Genomic DNA, 19,295 nt, shown 5'->3' with positions numbered 1-19,295 from the left:
TAGCTATTAGCTATGGACCCGTAGGTCTGTGGTAAACTACTCACGCTTCATCGGAAGGGCAATAGAGTTGACGTAGAAGCCCTCCGTGATCGAATCCCCTCCGACAGGATGCCGAAAAAGGCCCCTAGATGGGATCTCACGGGAACAGAAGGTTGCGGCGGTGAAAAAGTGTTTTCGTGGATACTTCTGGTAATTTCGGAATATATGTGAATATATAGGACGAAGAATTAGGTCAAGGGAGTCACGAGGGGCCCACAAGGCAGGGGCGCGCCCTCCCCCTTGTGGCCGCCTCGTGGATCTTCCGACTTGATCTCCAAGTCTCCTGGGTGTCTTCTGGTCTAAGAAAAATCATCGCGAAGGTTTTATTTCGTTTGGACTCCGTTTGGTATTCCTTTTCTGCGAAACTCAAAAACAAGGAAAAACAGAAACTGGCACTGGGCTCTAGGTTAATAGGTTAGTCGCAAAAATAATATAAAATAGCATATTAATGCATATAAAACATCCAAAACAGATAATATAATAGCATGGAACAATAAAAAATTATAGATACGTTGGAGACGTATCAAGCATCCTCAAGCTTAACTCCTGCTCGTCCTTGAGTAGGTAAATGATAAAAACTGATTTTTTATGTGGAATGCTACCTAACATATTTATCCATGTAATTTTCTTTATTGTGGCATGAACGTCCAGATCCATAAGATTCAAAACAAAAGTTTAATATTGACATAAAAATAATAATACTTCAAGCATACTAACAAGGCAATTATGTCTTCTCAAAATAACATGGCCAAAGAAAGCTATCCCTACAAAATCATATAGTCTGGCTATGCTCCATCTTCATCACACAAAATATTCAAGTCATGCACAACCCTGATGACAAGCCAAGCAATTGTTTCATACTTTTGATGTTCTCAAACCATTTCAACTTTCACGCAATACATGAGGGTGAGCCGTGAACGTAGCACTATAGGTGGAATAGAATATGGTGGTTATCGAGAAGACAAGAAGAAGGAGATAGTCTCACATCAACTAGGCCTATCAACGGACTATGGAGATGCCCATCAATAGATATCAATGTGAGTGAGTAGGGATTGCCATGCAACAGATGCACCAGAGCTATAAGTTTATGAAAGCTCAAAAGAAAACTAAGTGGGTGTGCATCCAACTTGCTTGCTCATGAAGACCTAGGGCAATTTGAGGAAGCCCATCGTTGGAATATACAAGTCAAGTTTTTGTTTGGCTTCTTTGGCCTCCCTTTTTTCACACGGGACAATGCTCTAATAATGAAGATCATCACACTTTATTTACTTACAACTCAAGAATTACAACTCGATACTTAGAACAAAATATGACTCTATATGAATGCCTCCGACGGTGTACCGGGATGTGCAATGACTCAAGAGTGACATGTATGAAAGAGTTATGAAAGGTGGCTTTGCCACAAATACGATGTCAACTACATGATCATGCAAAGCAATATGACAATGATGGAACGTGTCATAATAAAACGGAACGGTGGAAAGTTGCATGGCAATATATATCTCGGAATGGCTATGGAAATGCCATAATAGGTAGGTATGGTGGCTGTTTTGAGGAAGGTCTATGGTGGGTGTATGGTACCGGCGAAAGTTGCGCGCTACTCGAGAGGCTAGCAATAGTGGAAGGGTGAGAGTGCGTATAATCCATGGACTCAACATTAGTCATAAAGAACTCACATAATTATTGCAAAAACCTATTAGTTATCGAAACAAAGTACTACGCGCATGCTCCTAGGGGGATAGATTGGTAGGAAAAGACCATCTCTCGTCCCCGTCCGCCACTCATAAGGAAGACAATAAAAAAATACCTCATGCTCCAACTTCGTTACATAACGGTTCACCATACGTGCATGCTACAGGAATCACAAACCTTAACACAAGTATTTATCCAATTCACAATTACTCACTAGCATGACTCTAATATCACCATATTTATATCTCAAAACAATCATAAGGAATCAAACTTCTCATAGTACTCAATGCACTTCATATGAAAGTTTTTATTATATCCCTCTTGGATGCCTATCATATTAGGACTAAATTTATAACCAAAGCAAATTACCATGCTGTTTAGAGACTCTCAAAATAATATAAGTGAATCATGAGAGTTCAACAATTTCTATAAAATAAAACCACCGCCGTGCTCTAAAAAGATATAAGTGAAGCACTAGAGAAAAATTGCCTAGCTCAAAAGATATAAGTGAAGCACATAGAGTATTCTAATAAATCACGATTCATGTGTGTCCCTCTCAAAAGGTGTGTATAGCAAGGATGATTGTGACAAACTAAAAAGTAAAGACTCATATCATACAAGACTCTCCAAGCAAAACACATATCATGCGGTGAATAAAAATATAGCCTCAAATAAAGTTACCGATAGATGAAGACGAAAGAGGGGATGCCTTCCGGGGCATCCCCAAGCTTAGGCTCTTGGTTGTCCTTGATTATTACCTTGGGGTGCCTTGGGCATCACCAACCTTAGGCTCTTGCCACTCCTTTTTCCATAGTCCATCAAATCCTTACCCAAAACTTGAAAACTTCACAACACAAAACTCAACAAAAAATCTCATAAGCTCCGTTAGTATAAGAAAATAAATCACCACTTTTGTTACTGTTGTGAACTCATTCTTTATTTATATTGGTTTAATATCTACTATATTCCAATTTTTCCATGGTTCATACCCCCCGATACTACCCATAGATTCATCAAAATAAGCAAACAACACATAGAAAAATAGAATTTGTCAAAAACAGAACAGTCTATAGTAATCTGGATAGTTCGAATACTTCTGTAACTCTAAAAATTGTGAAAAACTAGGACAACATATTCAATTTGTATATCAATATCGTGTAAAAAATTCAGAATTTCATCATGCTTCTGTGATTTTAAAAAATCCTGGGACTGGGCGCAAAAGTTTCTGTTTTTCAGCAAGATCAAATCAACTATCACCGTAAGCCATCCCAAAGGTCTTACTTGACACAAAAACTAACTAAAACACAAAAACACATCTAACCAGAGGCTAGATGAATTATTTATTCAAAAACAGAAAGGAAAAATATTGGGTTGTCTCCCAACAAGCGCTTTTATTTAAAGCCTTTTAGCTAGGCAAAGATAACTTCGATGATGCTCACATGCAAGACAAGAATTGAAGCACAAAGAGAGCATTATATAGCATGTGAAAAACATATCTAAGTCTAACATACTTCCTATGCATAGGCATCTTATAGGTAAAAAAATTATCAAGGAAAGCAAAAACTAGAATATGCAAGGAAGAGAAAAGAAACAATAGCAATCTCAACATATCGAGAGGTAATTTACTAACATGGAAATTTCCAAAACCATATTTTCCTCTCTCATAATAATTACATGTAGGATCATATTCAAATTCAACAATATAGCTATCACATAAATTATTCTCTACATGATCCACATGCATGCAAAGTTGACACTCTTCCAAAATAGTGGGATTATCATTAACTAAAGTCATGACCTTTCCAAACCCACTTTTCTCAAAAAAATCATAAGATTGAATATTCTCCAAATATGTGGGATGTTAAGTCGACACTCTTCCAAAACAACTTTCAATATTATTTCAAACATTATTATCAATCTCATCATGGGGCTTAAATAAATTTTCAATATCATAAGAAGAATCACCCCAATCATGATCATTGCAACAAGTAGTAGACATAGCAAAATTAGCATCCCCAAGCTTAGGGTTTTGCATATCATTAACATGATTGACATTAATAGAATTTATAATAACATCATTGCAATAATGCTTTTCATTCAAGGAGTTATCGTAAATCACTTCATAAATTTCATCACAATTTTCAAATTCACGAATTTCAAGCAAAACTTCATAAAGATAATCTAGTGAATGCAACTCACTAGCAATTGGTTCATCATAATTGGATCTCTTAAAAAGATTAGCAAGTGGATGAAGATCCATAAATCTTTGGTTATCTGATTTTCAATAAATACATAATTATTCCAACCAAACAAGCAAATGAGCAAAATAAGACATCAAGGCAAACGAAAAGACGAGCGGAAGAAGGGCGAAGAAAAAGGCAAATCTTTTCGAAAATCGTTTTAGAAGTGGGGGAGAGAGAAACGAGAGGCAAATGGCGAACAATGTAATGCAAGAGATGAGAGTTTATGATGGGTACTTGGTATGTCTTCACCTGGCGTAAATCTCCACGGCAACGGCGCCAGAAATTCTTCCTGCTACTTCTTGAGCTTGCGCTGGTTTTTCCCTTGAAGAGGAAAGGGTGATGCAGCAAAGTAGAGATAAGTATTTCCCTCAGTTAGAGAACCAATGTATCAATCCTGTAGGAGACAACGCACAAATCACCAATACCTGCACAAGCAATCAAACAACTTGCAGCCAACGCGATAAAGGGGTTGTCAATCCCTTCGCGGTTACTTGCAAAAGTGAGATCTGATAGAGATAGATGAAACTAAACAAAAGATAAGGTAAATATTTTCGGTATTTTTGGTTTATAGATTGGAAAGTAAAAGATTGCAAAATAGTAGATCGGAAACTTATATGGTGGAAAATAGACCCGGGGCCATAGGTTTCACTAGAGGCTTCTCTCAAGATAGCAAATAATACGGTGGGTGAACAAATTACTGTCGAGCAATTGATAGAAAAGCACAAAGTTATGACGATATCTAAGGCAATGATTATGAAATATAGGCATCATGTCCGTGTCAAGTAGACCGAAATGATTCTGCATCTACTACTATTACTCCACACATCGACCGACTCCTGCCTGCATCCAGAGTATTAAGTTCATGAAGAACAGAATAACGCATTAAGTAAGATGACATGATGTAGAGGAATAAACTCAAGCAATATGATGTAAACCCCATCTTTTTATCCTCGATGGCAACAATACAATACGTGCCTTGCTGACCTACTGTCACTGGGAAAGGACACTGCAAGATTGAACCCAAAGCTAAGCACTTCTCCCATTGCAAGAAAAACCAATCTAGTTGGCCAAACCAAACCGATAGTTCGAAGAGAATTATAAAGATATCAAATCATGCATAAAAGAATTCAGAGAAGATTCAAATAATATTCATAGATAAGCTGATCATAAATCCACAATTTATCGGATCTCGACAAACGCACCGCAAAAGAAGATTACATCGGATAGATCTCCAAGAACATCGAGGATAACATGGTATTGAGAATCAAAGAGAGAGAAGAAGCCATCTAGCTACTAGTTATGGACCCGTAGGTCTGTGGTAAACTACTCACGCTTCATTGAAAGGGCAGTAGAGTTGATTCAGAAGCCCTCCGTGATCGAATCCCCCTCCGGCAGGATGTCGGAAAAGGCTCCTAGATGGGATCTCACGGGAGCAGAAGGTTGCGGCGGTGGAAAAGAGTTTTCGTGGATACTTCTGGTGGTTTGGGAATATATGTGAATATATAGGATGAAGAATTAGGTCAGGGGAGTCACGAGGGGCCCACAAGGTAGGGGGATGCTCCCTACCCCCTGGGCGCGCCCTTCCCCCTTATGGCCACCTCATGGCTCTTCCGACTTGATCTCCAAGTCTCCTGGGTGTCTTCTGGTCCAAGAAAAATCATCCCAAAGGTTTTATTCCGACTCCGTTCGATATTCCTTTTCTGCGAAACTCAAAAACAAGGAAAAAACAGAAACTGGCACTGGGCTCTAGGTTAATATGTTAGTCCCTAAAATAATATAAAATAGCATATTAATGCATATAAAACATCCAAAACAGATAATATAATAGCATGGAACAATAAAAAGTTATAGATACGTGTCACACCTGTCCATCCCCTGGACGGTGTGACCTGGCAGGACTGGCAAGTGGGGCCCCTAGCTTGTGTGTGAGTGCGTGGGTGTTTAAAATGACCAGCCTGTTGGTCGAGAGAGGCATGTGTGGTGATTCACTTTCTATATCTCTAAACTTTCCTCTGAAATCCAAACCCCTTCTCCAAGCCCATCCCCCTTCCTCACCTGCTCCCTCTCACCTACTCCAGATCACCGGTCCCCTCAAGATAGGGGGCGTTACATTGGTATTCAAAGCCAATTTTCACCAGAATTTTTCTTCCCCTCGCCGCCGCTGCACCTTCTGAAGCTTGGGGTGGATCGGTAACATCCACTGCGCACGATGTGAGTCCACTCGCCGGATCTCGCCCGAAATCCGTCGCGGGGTTCGATCCCCTTCAGGCAGGCGCAACGGCGCCCTCGAAGCCCCCCGTCGCAACGCAGCAGGTCTTGGAAGCCATGGAGGAAGGGAATGCCAACATCACCAAGATGCTCGACTCCCTCCTCACCAAGTTCGACGAGCAGGCCGTGAGGGAGTCCTGGACTAAGGGGTCCTCGGGCGTCCGGCCTGTTAGCCATGGGCCAGACTGATGGGCTGTGAAGATACGAAGACCGAAGACTCTACCCGTGTCCGGATGGGACTCTCCTTGGCGTGGAAGGCAAGCTTGACGATCAAATATGTAGATTCCTTTCTCTGTAACCGACCTTGTGTAACCCTAGATCCCCCCGGTGTCTATATAAACCGGAGGGCTTAGTCCGGACAGAGAGAGATACTCATTACCATAGTCATACAGGCTAGACTTTTAAGGTTTAGCCATTACGATCTCGTGGTAGATCAACTCTTGTAATACTCATATTCATCAAGATCAATCAAGCAGGAAGTAGGGTATTACCTCCATAGAGAGGGCTCGAGCCTGGGTAAACATTGTGTCCCCCGTCTCCTGTTACCATCGACCTTAGACGCACAGTTCGGGACCCCCTACCCGAGATCCGCCAGTTTTGACTCCGACATTGGTGCTTTCATTGAGAGTTCCACTGTGTCGTCCCCAAAAGGTTCGATGGCTCCTTCAATCGTCCACAACAATGCTATCCAAAGAGAAACCTTCCTCCCCGGACAGATCTTCATGTTCGGCAGCTTTGCACTGCGGGCTAACTCGCTTGGCCATCTGGAGCAGATCGACAGCTACGCCCCTGGCCATCAGGTCAGATTTGGGAGCTTGAACTACGTCGCGGACATCCGCGGAGACTTGATCTTCGACGGATTCGATACCACGGTGATACGTCTCCAACGTATCTATAATTTTTGATTCTTCCATGCTATTATATTATCTGTTCTGGATGTTTATGGGCTTTATTAAACACTTTTATATTATTTTTGGGACTAACCTATTGACCCAGAGCCCAGTGTCAGTTCCTGTTTTTTCCCTGTTTCAGTGTTTCGAAGAAAAGGAATATCAAACGGAGTCGAAACAGAAAGAAATCTTTCGGAGAAGTTATTTTTGGAAGGAAAGCAACCCGGGAGACTTGTAGTCCACGTCAAGAAAGCAACGAGGGAGGCACGAGGCAGGGGGCGCGCCCACCCCCCTGGGCGCGCCCTCCACCCTCATGGGCCCCTCGTGTCTCCCCTGACGTAGTTATTTCACCTACATATACCCATATACCCTAAAACGATCGGAGAACAGAATAGATCGGGAGTTCCGCCGCCGCAAGCCTCTGTAGCCACCAAAAACCAATCGGGACCCTGTTCTGGCACCCTGCCGTAGGGGGGATCCCTCACTGGTGGCTATCTTCATCATCCCGGCGCTCTCCATGACGAGGAAGGAGTAGTTCACCCTCGGGGCTGAGGGTATGTACCAGTAGCTATGATGTTTCTCCCCCTCTACTCTCTTGTAATGAATTGAGTTTTCCCTTTGAAGTAATCTTATCAGATTGAGTCTTTAAGGATTTGAGAACACTTGATATATGTCTTGCCATGCTTACCTGTGGTGACAATGGGATATCACGTGATCCACTTGATGTATGTTTTGGTGATCAACTTGCGGGTTCCGCCCATGAACCTATGCATAGGGGTTGGCACACGTTTTCGTCTTGACTCTCCGGTAGAAACTTTGGGGCACTCTTTGAGGTTCTATGTGTTGGTTGAATTGATGAATCTGAGATTGTGTGATGCATATCGTATAATCATACCCACGGATACTTGAGGTGACATTGGAGTATCTAGGTGACATTAGGGTTTTGGTTGATGTGTGTCTTAAGGTGTTATTTTACTATGAACTCTAGGGTTGTTTGTGACACTTATAGGAATAGCCCAATGGATTGATCGGAAGGAATAACTTTGAGGTGGTTTCGTACCCTACCATAATCTCTTCGTTTGTTCTCCGCTATTAGTGACTTTGGAGTGACTCTTTGTTGCATGTTGAGGGATATTTATATGATCCAATTATGTTATTATTGTTGAGAGAACTTGCACTAGTGAAAGTATGAACCCTAGGCCTTGTTTCCTAGCATTGCAATACCGTTTACGCTCACTTTTATCATTAGTTACCTTGCTGTTTTTATATTTTCAGATTACAAAAACCTATATCTACCATCCATATTGCACTTGTATCACCATCTTTTCGCCGAACTAGTGCACCTATACAATTTACCATTGTATTGGGTGTGTTGGGGACACAAGAGACTCTTTGTTATTTGGTTGCAGGGTTGTTTGAGAGAGACCACCTTCATCCTACGCCTCCTATGGATTGATAAACCTTAGGTCATCCACTTGAGGGAAACTTGCTACTATCCTACAAACCTCTGCACTTGGAGGCCCAACAACGTCTACAAGAAGAAGGTTGTGTAGTAGACATCAAGCAGTTTCTGGAGTCGTTGCCGGGGAGGCTAGGTAAGCGGCACTCACACCCCGTCAACTAAGCTCTTTTCTGGCGCCGTTGCCGGGGAGGTGAGTGCTTGAAGGTATATCTTTAGATCTGGCAATCGAATCTTTTAGTTTCTTGTTTTATCACTAGTTTATATTATAAAAGAAAACTACAAAAAAATGGAATTAAGGGTGCCTCATATGCTTCATCTTTTTAATATCTTTCGTGAAAATGATGGGAAGGAAAATTGTGCTCAAGTGCTAGAAGAAGAAATCTATAGAATGTTTGGCACTAAATCTTTGTATGATGAGCAAGATTGCAATGTTGTTAGTATGAATTCTATGAATATCCATGATGCTAATGAGATGCAAAGCCACAAGCTTGGGGATGCTATGTTTGATGAAGATGATATGTTTAGTCCCCCAAGTTTTGATGAGAATATTTATTATGATGAAAGCATGCCTCCTATCTATGATGATTATTGTGATGACACGCATGCTATAAAGAATAATGATAACCATGAAACTTGTCATCTTGATCTTAATTTTCAATCACATGATAGTTATTTTGTTGAGTTTGCTCCCACTACTATTGATGAGAACAAATTTGCTTACGTGGAGAGTAATAAAATTTATATGCAAGTAGATCATGAAAAGAATGCTTTAGGTTCTGGTTATATGGTTGAATTCATTCATGATGCTACTGAAAATTATTATGAGGGAGGAACATATGCTTGTAGGAATTGCAATAATATCAAGTTTCCTCTCTATGTGCTTAAAATCTTGAAGTTATGCTTGTTTTGCCTTCCTATGCTAGTTGATTATTGTTACCATAAGTTGTTTGCTCACAAAATCCCTATGCATAGGAAGTGGGTTAGACTTAAATGTGCTAGTCATATTCTTCATGATGCTCTCTTTATGTTTCAATTCTTATCTTTTATGCGAGCATCATTGAAATCATCATGCCTAGCTAGGGGCGTTAAACGATAGCGCTTGTTGGGAGGCAACCCAATTTTATTTTAGTTTCTTGCTTTTTGGTTCTGTTTAGGAATAAATAATCCATCTAGCTTCTGTTGAGAGGTGGTTTCATGTTTTAATTAGTGTTTGTGCCAAGTAGAACCTTTGGGAAGACTTGGGTGAAGTCTTTATGATCATGTTGTAAAAAACAGAAACTTTAGCGCTCACGAGATTAGCTAAAACTTTTTACTGGAGAGTGATATTTAGTTGATTCTTTTTGCAGATGATTACTAGACAAATTCCTCAGGTCCACCAATTTATTGTAGAATTTTTTGAGTTCCATAAGTTTGCGTTAGTTACAGATTACTAAAGAATGTTCTGTTTTTGACATATTCTGTTTTTATTGTGTTGCTTGCTTATTTAGATGAATCTATGGCTAGTAAAATAGTTTATAAACCATAGAGAAGTTGGAATACAGTAGGTTTAACACCAATATAAATAAAGAATGAGTTAATTACAGTACCTTGAAGTGGTGTTTTGTTTTCTTTTGCTAACGGACCTTACGAGTTTTCTGTTAAGTTTTGTGTTGTGAAGTTTTCAAGTTTTGGGTAAAGATTCAATGGACTATGGAATAAGGAGTGGAAAGAGCCTAAGCTTGGGGATGCCCAAGGCACCCCAAGGTAATATTAAAGGATGACCAAGAGCCTAAGCTTGGGGATGCCCCGGATGGCATCCCCTCTTTCGTCTTCGTTCATCGGTAACTTTACTTGGAGCTATATTTTTATTCACCACATGATATGTGTTTTGCTTGGAGCGTCATTTTATTTTATTTAGCTTTGCTTGCAGTTTGAATAAAGTACCAAGATCTGAAATTCTTAAATGTTAGAGAGTCTTCACATAGTTACATAATTATTCGACTACTCATTAACCTTCACTTATATCTTTCGGAGTAGTTTGTCATTTGCTCTAGTGCTTCACTTATATCCTTTTAGAGCACGACGGTGGTTTTATTTTGAAGAAATAGATGAAATCTCATGCTTCACTTATATTATTTTGAGAGTCTTAAACAGCATGGTAATTTGCTTTGGTTATGAAATTAGTCCTAATATGATGGGCATCCAAAAGGGATATAATAAAAACTATCATATAAAGTGCATTGAATACTAAGAGAAGTTTGATTCTTTATGATTGTTTTGAGATATGAAGATGGTGATATTAGAGTCATGCTAATTGGGTGGTTGTGAATTTGAGAGATACTTGTGTTAAAGTTTGTGATTCCCGTAGCATGCACATATGGTGAACCGTTATGTGATGAAGTCGGAGCATGATTTATTTATTGATTGTCTTCCTTATGAGCGGCGGTCGGGGACGAGCGATGGTATTTTCCTACCAATCTACCCCCTAGGAGCATGCGCGTAGTACTTTGTTTCGATAACTAACAGATTTTTGCAATAAGTATGTGAGTTCTTTATGACTAATGTTGAGTCCATGGATTATACGCACTCTCACCCTTCCACCATTGCTAGCCTCTCTAAATACCGCGCATCTTTCGCCGGTATCATACACCCACCATATATATCTTCCCCAAAACAGCCACCATACCTACCTATTATGGCATTTTCATAGCCATTCCGAGATATATTGCCATGCAACTTTCCACCGTTCCGTTTATCATGACACATTCATAATTGTCATATTTCTTTGCATGGTCATGTAGTTGACATAGTATTTGTGGCAAAGCCACCGTTCATAATTCTTTCATACATGTCACTCTTGGTTCATTGCATATCCCGGTACTCTGCCGGAGGCATTCACATAGAGTAATATTGTTGTTCTAAGTATCGAGTTTTAATTCTTGAGTTGTAAGTAAATAAAAGTGTGATGATCATCATTATTAGTGCATTTTCCCAGTGAGGAAAGGATGATGGAGACTATGATTCCCCCACAAGTCGGGATGAGACTCCGGACGAAAAAAATAAAGGAGGCCAAAGAAGCCCAAATAAAAAAAAGAGAAAGGCCATAAAAAAAGAGAAGTCCCAAAAAAAAGAGAGAAAAAGAGAGAAGGGACTATGCTACTATCCTTTTACCACACTTGTGCTTAAGAGTAGCACCATAATCTTCATGATAGAGAGTCTCCTATGTTGTCACTTTCATATACTAGTGGGAATTTTTCATTATAGAACTTGGCTTGTATATTCCAATGATGGGCTTCCTCAAAATGCCCTAGGTCTTCGTGAGCAAGCAAGTTGGATGCACACCCACTTAGTTTCTTTTTGAGCTTTCATACACTTATACCTCTAGTGCATCCGTTGCATGGCAATCCCTACTCACTCACATTGATATCTATTGGTGGGCACCTCCATAGCCCGTTGATACGCCTAGTTGATGTGAGACTATCTTCTCCTTTTTTGTCTTCTCCACAACCACCATTCTATTCCACTTATAGTGCTATGTCCATGGCTCACGCTCATGTATTGCGTGAAGATTGAAAAAGTTTGAGAACATCAAAAGTATGAAACAATTGCTTGGCTTGTCATCGGGGTTGTGCATGATTTAAATATTTTATGTGATGAAGATAGAGCATAGCCAGACTATATGACTTTGTAGGGATAGCTTGCTTTGGCCATGTTATTTTGAGAAGGCATGATTGCTTTGTTAGTATGCTTGAAGTATTATTATTTTCATGTCAATATTAAACTTTTGTTTTGAATCTTATGGATCTGAATATTCTTGCCAAAATAAAGAAGATATTATTGATAAATATGTTAGGTAGCATTCCACATCAAAAATTCTGTTTTTTATCATTTACCTACTCGAGGACGAGCAGGAATTAAGCTTGGGGATGCTGATACGTCTCCAACGTATCTATAATTTTTTATTGTTCCATGCTATTATATTATCTGTTCTGGATGTTTATGGGCTTTATTAAACACTTTATTATTATTTCTGGGAGTAACCTATTGACCCAGAGCCCAGTGCCAGTTCCTGTTTTTTCCCTTGTTTCAGTGTTTCGAAGAAAAGGAATATCAAACGGAGTCGAAACGGAAAGAAATCTTCTGGAGAAGTTATTTTTGGAAGGAAATTAACCCGGGAGACTTGGAGTCCATGTCAAGAAAGCAACGAGGGAGGCACGAGGCAGGGGGGGGGCGCCCACCCCGCTGGGCGCGCCCTCCACCCTCGTGGGCCCCTCGTGGCTCCCCTGACGTACTTCTTTCACCTATATATACCCATATACCCGAAAACGATCGGAGAACAGAATAGATCGGGAGTTCCGCCGCCGCAAGCCTCTGTAGCCACCAAAAACCAATCGGGAGCCTGTTCCGGCACCCTGCCGGAGGGGGATCCCTCACCGGTGGCCATCTTCATCATCCCAGCGCTCTCCATGACGAGGAGGGAGTAGTTCACCCTCGGGGCTGAGGGTATGTACCAGTAGCTATGTGTTTGATCTCTCTCTCTCTCTCTCGTGTTCTTGAGGTGATACGATCTTGATGTATCGTGAGCTTTGCTATTATAGTTGGATCTTATGATGTTTCTCCCCCTCTACTCTCTTGTAATGGATTGAGTTTTCCCTTTGAAGTAATCTTATCAGATTGAGTCTTTAAGGATTTGAGAACACTTGATATATGGCTTGCCGTGCTTATCTGTGGTGACAATGGGATATCACGTGATCCACTTGATGTATGTTTTGGTGATCAACTCGCGGGTTCCGCCCATGAACCTATGCATAGGGGTTGGCACACGTTTTCATCTTGACTCTCCGGTAGAAACTTTGGGGCACTCTTTGAGGTTCTATGTGTTGGTTGAATTGATGAATCTGAGATTGTGTGATGCATATCGTATAATCATACCCACGGATACTTGAGGTGACATTGGAGTATCTAGGTGACATTAGGGTTTTGGTTGATGTGTGTCTTAAGGTGTTATTTTACTACGAACTCTAGGGCTGTTTGTGACACTTATAGGAATAGCCCAATGGATTGATCGGAAGGAATAACTTCTAGGTGGTTTCATACCCTACCATAATCTCTTCGTTTGTTCTCCACTATTAGTGACTTTGGAGTGACTCTTTGTTGCATGTTGAGGGATATTTATATGATCCAATTATGTATTATTGTTGAGAGAACTTGCACTAGTGAAAGTATGAACCCTAGGCCTTGTTTCCTAGCATTGCAATACCGTTTACGCTCACTTTTATCATTAGTTACCTTGCTGTTTTTATATTTTCAGATTAGAAAAACCTATATCTACCATCCATATTGCACTTGTATCACCATCTCTTCGCCGAACTAGTGCACCTATACAATTTACCACTGTATTGGGTGTGTTGGGGACACAAGAGACTCTTTGTTATTTGGTTGCAGGGTTGTTTGAGAAAGACCATCTTCATCCTACACCTCCTACGGATTGATAAACCTTAGGTCATCCACTTGAGGGAAACTTGCTACTATCCTACAAACCTCTGCACTTGGAGGCCCAACAACGTCTACAAGAAGAAGGTTGTGTAGTAGACATCACACGACAGCTGCTCCCTATCCCTACGACGAACATGATTTAAATCTGTCATCAAACCATACTCAGGAAATTGCACCGGTAACCGCTCCGGCCTTAGATCCAGAGCAGATTGCGCCATCCGAGGATGGGAAGCTCAACCCCGCCACAGAGCCCACAGATTCCGCGGTGTTGGAGCCGCACACAGACTTAACCTCATGTGATATTTGTGTCACCGGAACTCCGGACTCGTCTCCGGCTATAAGTTCCGAACCATGCGCGTCCGCGGACGCTGACCTTGATCAGTTATCGATCTTCGAATTCAGCGCTGCAGATATCTTCCGGCACTCGCCTTTGGCGACATGTTAAACTCATTAAGAAATCTATCCTTAGCGGAGGGCTCACAACCGAACTATGTCCGGTTTGAACTGGAGGCTGATGATGGAGAATTTCGTTTCCCACCCACCGCCCACTTCATAGCCACTGTCGAAGACCTAACCGACACGCTTAACTATGACTCCGAAGACGTCGACGGTATGGATGACGATGCCCGAGAAGAGGAAGCCCAAAACCCGCCGTTCACCGGATGATGGACGGCCACTTCCTCATACGACGTATACATGGTGGATGCACCAAAAGATAATAGCAGCGACGACAAGGAGAACCCAGCGAAGGATGACCCTCCTACGACACAACCAAAGCACCGTTGTCAGTGGCGCCGCTCTAAATCGCACCGCAGCAAGGACAGCAACACCGGCACAGGAGACGATAACACTCCGGATGGTGCCGAAGACACAGAAGACCTCGACGAACAAACTGCCGAACAAGACAATCGGGAAGATGGGCAAGTCAGCCCTGATGAACAGGCCATAGAAGAAGACTCGGAGGACGGTAGTTATCATCCGCTCTCCGAGGAGGAGGTGAGCCTCGACAACGAAGACTTCATCGTGCCTGAGGAACCTCTCGAGTAGGAGCGCTTTAAGCTTTAGCTAATAGCCATTGCGAGGAGCCTGAAAAAGAAGCAGCATCAGCTTTGAGCTGATCAAAACCTGCTCAATGACAGATGGACCGATGTCTTGGCAGCCGAGGAATACAGCCTTAAACGCCCAGCCAAAAGTTACCTGAAGCGCAAATTGCTACCTCAGTTCGATGACGAGGCGCTAGAGCCCGCACCAGCATCGTGCAATGCGGCTGACGACCACCACGAGGTCGGGATAAAATGGCAACTCGAGCCAAAAACCAGACTGTCCCACCTCGCCATAAAGGCAGGGATAAGACAACTCGGGGTTATACATATGACCTTCGTCAAGACCTGGACAGTAGACCAGGACATACAAGATCGATCTACGGATCGCGAGGACGTGCCTTGACACGCGAGGATGGCTATCTATTCGGACATGACAAACCTAGTCACGCCCGGGCCGAAAACCGCAGACAGACTCCATTGGAGCTATGTCGCAATGCGGCCCGTTATAGAGGCGCCGCACACCCTCTTTGCTTCACTGACGAAGTAATGGATCATGAATTCCCAGAAGGGTTTAAACCCGTAAACATCGAATCATACGATGGAACAACCGATCCCGTGGTATGGATTGAGGATTTTATTCTCCACATCCACATGGCCCGCGGGGATGACCTTCATGCCATAAAATACCTCCCACTAAAACTCAAAGGGCCAGCTCGGCACTGGCTAAATAGTCTGCCTGAAAATTCTATTGGCAGCTGGGAGGACCTGGAAGAAGCTTTCCTTGACAACTTCCAAGGTACATATGTCCAACCACCGGATGCCGATGACTTAAGTCACATAGTCCAACAGTCTGGAGAGTCAGCCAGGAAATTCTGGACTAGGTTCCTAACTAAAAAGAACCAGATCGTCGACTGTCTGGATGCCGAAGCCCAAGGGGCCTTTAAACATAGCATCCGTGACGAATGGCTCGCCCGCCACCTCGGCCAGGAAAAGCCGAAATCCATGGCAGCCCTCACGGCACTCATGACCCGCTTCTGTGCGGGTGAGGATAGTTGGCTGGCCCGTAGCAAAAACAAAGCAAGCGAAATAGGCACCTACGAAGGCAAAAATAGCAACGGAAAGCTCCGACGCAACAGACACAAACGTCGAAGCAATGGTGACAACACCGATGACACGACAGTCAATGCCAGATTCAGTGGCTCCAAGTCCGGTCAGCGGAAGAAGCCATATAAAAGAAATGATCAGGGACCATCCAGCTTGGACCGCATACTTGATCGTCCGTGCCAAATCCATGGCACCCAGGAAAAACCAGCCAATCATACCAACAGAGATTGTTGGGTTTTTAAACAGGCCAGCAAGTCAAATGCAGAGAACAAGGAAAAGGGATCGCAAAGCAAGGACGATGACGAGGAGCCCCGGCAACCGAACACAGGGGGACAAAAGAAGTTTCCTCCTCAGGTCAAAACGGTGAACATGATATATGCCACACACATCCCTAAGAGGGAGTGCAAGCGCGCGCTCAGGGACGTCTATGCGATAGAGCCAGTCACCCCAAAATTCAATCCATGGTCATCATGCCCGATCACTTTGATCACCGGGATCATCCGACCAGTATCCGTCATGGCGGTTCAGCCGCACTGGTCCTCGACCCAATCATTGACGGATTCCACCTGACGCGAGTGCTCATGGACGGTGGCAGCAACCTCAATCTGCTCTATCAGGATACGGTGCGCAAAATGGGCATTGACCCATCACGGATCAAGCCCGCAAAGACTACCTTTAAAGGAGTCATACCAGGTGTAGAGGCTCGCTGTACGGGCTCAATTACGCTAGAGGTTGTCTTCGGATCTGCCGACAACTTTCGAAGTGAAGAGTTAATCTTTGATATCGTCCCTTTTCGCAGCAGCTATCACACACTGCTTGGACGAACCACATTTGCTCGATTCAATGCGGTGCCTCATTAAGCTTACCTCAAGCTCAAGATGCCCGGGCCACGCGGCGTCATAACAGTCAATGGAAACACGGAACGTTCCCTCCGTACCGAGGAACACACCGCTGCCTTAGCAGCAGAAGTACAGAGCGGCCTTTTCAAGCAGAACCTTAATTCGGCGGCCAAGCTCCCGAACACTGTCAAGAGGGTCCGGACTATTCTGCAGCAGGATAGCTCGGCTCATCAAGAGCTTGACTAGCAATTTTGCCTCCGCCCCAGTCCCACTCAAGTGGCGGCATTTGTACCGCGCATACATAACTACGCACTCAAAATACCATGGGCATAGACGAAGGCATAACTAGCTTGTGATCCGCAATACGGCTTGACCGCTCCTGGACACACATACTTTCACTGTTTCTCTTTTCCCTTTTCAGGTCTCTTTTCCACAAGCTTTCCGTGATGGCCTGATCACCGGTCCTGTCAAAGGATAAGCACACCAAGATGGCAAGAAGCACAAGTGTATGGGGGAATTTCTAGGTGTTTCCTTTAACGATCACTCTACCTGTTTTCAGGACCCACACGCAGCTCTCCCTTGGTCTTGGCATGTTAAATAGCTTGTTGCTTATCGCACTACTTCTATCAATGCGCCTTGACATATTAATCAAATTATAATGAAAACAGTTCGCGGCCCAAATTCTAAAGGCCCCAGCTTATTACCTTTGCTTTCTGTTTTCCTTTTTCTGTTGATAACCTTATTAGATAGCACCCGTACACTTTGGTATGTTCCATATTTGACAGGGGCTTCATAGTGCCCCGCAGTACGGCAACAAAGTCCGAACACTTTTTTATAGTATAGTTCGGCACCCCGAATTTAGCAGTATATGCATTGGCTTCGAATCATGTCTTTGGTCAATAGTTGGGTTGCCCGGCTCTTGTGCTTGCTACCTTACGTTCCGCTATATCGGCTAAGGTAGTAAAGGGAGAACTACTGCGATTGTGCCCTGGTTTATCTGGATGAGCACCTCAGTAGAGAAAGCCGAAAACTGACTGTCATGATGCGGCGAGAGCCGGTCAGCTCTTCGGAGGTTCCCTTACCCGATCAGGCGCTTACAGCATCCTAGTTCGGATACTAGGGGCTGCGCCTACCCTTTCTATCATCAAACTCCTATGGCTAAGTGAGGGTGCTAAAGCCGCATAGTCCGACTGCCTGGTTCGTTGCGCTAAACACCTCCTTTAAGGACCAAAAAATTGGATAAAGAGTGTTTAGATTCCATCCTGAACACCCCCGTACTACCTACGTGGGGGCTGAAGCCGACGACTGTCGAACTCTCAGATTTAATAAAAACGGCCGCACAGGAGGTAAAAATTTAACATAAAGCATTATATTACATAAATTGTCTTTTAATACAGGGTGAGACAAATATGAATGTATTCATTCAAAGATCACGTCTTTCGCACATTGCTCCGCAACAATGCGGGATCCCTCCAGGACACTATCAAAATACAGCTCAGGCTTGCGGTGCTCCTCGCCCTCAGGCGGCCCCTCGGTCGCTAACTTGACGGCGTCCATCTTCTCCCACCACACCTTGACATAGGCGAAGGCCAGGCGCGCACCCTCGATGCAGACCGACCGCTTGACGACGTCCAGCCGAGGACAGGCATTCACCAGCAGCTTCACGAGGCCAAAGTAACTGCTGGGTATAGCTTCGGCAGGCCACATCCAGATTATCAAATCCTTCATGGCCAGTTCAGCCACCCTGTGCAGCTCGACCAGCTGTTTCAGCTGATCGGTGAAGGGCACTGGATGTTCTGGCGCAAGGTACTGTGACCAGAACAGCTTCTCCGTCGAGCTCCCTTCTTCGGCCCGGAAGAACTCCGCAGCGTCTGACATGCTGCGCGGCAGGTCCACAAATGCCCCTGGGGAACTCCAAATTCGGGTTAGTAAGAAATACTTCTTCTTCACATACTTGCTTTGCATACTAAACGCCTTACCTGCCGCGATCTTCTTGGCCTCCTGGATCTCCTGGAGGGCGCCCTGGGCTTCAACCCGGGCCTCTTCCGCACTTTGGTGAGCCTTGGCGAGTTCGGTCTCTCGAGCCAAAACATCGCCCTCCAAGGCATCGCACTTTTTTACCGCGTCCTGGAGCTCTTGCTGGACCTCGTTGAGCCTGGCCTTGAGCTTTTTACGCGCGGCTTGCTCCTTGGCAGCTTTCTCCTCGGCTTCGGCCAGGGCCTTTTTTAGGGCCTCGACCT

This window comes from Aegilops tauschii, chromosome 3, assembly GCF_002575655.3.
Source record: "Aegilops tauschii subsp. strangulata cultivar AL8/78 chromosome 3, Aet v6.0, whole genome shotgun sequence".
NCBI lineage: Eukaryota > Viridiplantae > Streptophyta > Magnoliopsida > Poales > Poaceae > Aegilops > Aegilops tauschii.
The sequence above is the reverse complement of the archived record's forward strand: the minus strand, read 5'-3'. Positions refer to the sequence as shown.